The sequence below is a fragment of the Helianthus annuus genome, chromosome 8, assembly GCF_002127325.2.
Source record: "Helianthus annuus cultivar XRQ/B chromosome 8, HanXRQr2.0-SUNRISE, whole genome shotgun sequence".
In the NCBI taxonomy this organism is placed as follows: Eukaryota; Viridiplantae; Streptophyta; class Magnoliopsida; order Asterales; family Asteraceae; genus Helianthus; species Helianthus annuus.
This window is the reverse complement of record NC_035440.2, coordinates 31,205,111-31,207,689: the sequence shown is the minus strand read 5'-3', so window position 1 is coordinate 31,207,689 and position 2,579 is coordinate 31,205,111.

The following is a 2,579-nucleotide window of genomic DNA, read 5'->3' as shown; positions in this document are numbered from 1 at the left end:
AGATGCCAATAGGGTATAAAGTTAAATGTAAATATTTTTTAGAACTCTTAGTAATGGTATATTTCTTAACTACATTTTTTGTGGTCATTTTAGTTATAGTATACTTCTAACAACAATGTTTGTGTTCATTCGGTTTGTTTACAGTCCCACCAATGGGCATGCCAGGATAGTATAAAGGAACCGAAGCAGACTGACATCCCACAATGTTTTCCATGTCAATTACATCAATGCCAAAGAGCTTGTGTTAATAATTAGGAAATCAACCTCTACCCTCAATGGAGGGATCTACATAAATTTATATAAAATACCCACAACATTTACTCCTTAAATTGAAGAGATGATTAAGGTACAAAAAATACATATATAATTTATAATCCTTTCATAATATCCCTCTTAAATCGAAACGAAGGCGGGCCAAGACGCAAACGAGCACGTAAGGCTTCAAATTGTGGGCGAGGTAAGCTTTTTGTGAAGATATCTGCCACCTGAAGATTGGTCGAAACAAACTTTGTATAAAGTTTCCCGGATGTGACAAGTTCCCGAACAAAATGATAGTCTAGATCAATGTGTTTAGTGCGCTTGTAGGAGACCGGATTCTGAGTCATAAAGAGCTTACCTTTGTTATCACAAAGAAGAGTAGGATGATCCGGTGGGAGAGCATGTAATTCCCGTAGAAGATGTGTAATCTAGACTATTTCGACAACGGTGTTGGCCATGTTCCGATATTCTGATTCGCAACTAGATCGAGAGACTGTGGTTGCTTCTTGGCACTCCAAGAGACTAAGTTTCCACCCAGAAAAATTTAGTAGCCATATGTGGATCGACGTGTTTCAAGGCAACGGGCCTAGTCAGCGTTGAATATCTAATGATGGAGGTCTTGTGAGGATAAGAAAATGTCAGTCTGAAGGATAGAGAGTTCCAATGACATATCGGATAATTCTTTTGACAGACTAGAAATGAGTGATGCTAGGGGCCAGAAGGACCTGACTAACAAGATTAACGACATAAGATAAGTTGGGTCTAGTTATAGTTTGGTATTGTAAAGCGCCGACCAAGGAATGATAGAGCGTCCTGAAAACGGTGGGCCATCTGAAGAGAGGCACTCTAGTGGAAAATGGGAGTGTGAACGAGTTTAAAGTCGTATAAGCCTGCCCGATTAAGAATGGTAGTCTCATACTTGAACTGGGAAAAAAAGAGGTCGTTTTCAGTTTATGCAACCTCAGGCCCAAAAAATAATTTAAGTTGCCAAGATCTTTAATATCAAACTCATGTTTAAGCCCATATAACGCATTTGATAGTTTACACACATGTGTTGGAAACTGAGTATTTACGAAATCGGGTGGTTGTTCTGATGTGCACAAAATGCAACATATAAATTACATCAATTGTGGCACTTTGTTGAAGAAGAGGTCGCCATAGAACAAACTTTTAAAGTTCTTGATCAAAACGAGCAACCAAATAAAGAGTCTCCTAAAGACCCACCTCTTGAGCTCAAAGAACTTCCGAAAGGTTTGGAATATGCTTTTCTAGACAAAGATGGTAAATCACCTGTAATTATTTCGTCTAAATTAAGTAGTGTAGAAAAAGAAAAATTAATTAAACTTTTGAAAAAACACAAAAATGTGATCGCTTGGAAGCTTGTAGATATTAAAGGAATAAGTCCTTCAATGTGCACGCACAAAATTTTAATGAATGATGACTACAAATCGGTAATACAACCACAACGTAGAGTAAATCCAAATGTAAAAAAAGTGGTTAAAAACGAAGTCATCAAATTACATGACGCCGGACTTATTTACCCTATCTCCAATAGTCCTTAGGTAAGTCCCGTCCAAGTAGTTCCAAAGAAAGGAGGTATGACGCTAATAACTAACGAAAAGAATGAATTAATACCAACGAGAACCGTCACAAGATGGAGAGTATGTATAGATTATAGACGGTTAAATGAAGCAACAAGGAAAGATCACTTTCCTTTGCCCTTCATTGACCAAATGTTAGAAAGATTATACGGCCATAGATTTTATTGTTTCTTGGATGGTTTTTCAGGTTACTTTCAAATCTCGATAGCACCCAAAGACGAAGAAAAGACAACATTCACATGTCCCTATGGAACTTTTGCTTATCCACGCATGCCATTTGGTCTATGCAATGCCCCCGCAACCTTCCAACGTTGCATGGTGGCCATCTTCCATGACATGATAGAAAAGACAATGGAAGTCTTCATGGACGACGTTTCTATCTTTGGAAATTCATACGACCAATGCCTCGATAATCTTGAACGAATGCTATCCCGATGTGAGGAAACTAACCTCGCCCTTAATTGGGAAAAATGCCATTTCATGGTAACGGAGGGAATAGTACTCGGTCACAAAATCTCAGGCGAAGGAATGGAGGTTGATCGAGCAAAAGTAGACACTATTTCTCGATTACCACCACCATCCTCCGTTAGAGCAATCAGAAGTTTCTTAGGCCATGTCGGATTTTATAGGCGGTTTATCAAAGACTTTTCTAAAATTTCAAGGCCTCTAACAAAATTACTTGAAAAAGATGCCCCTTTCATCTTTGACAAAGATTGCAAT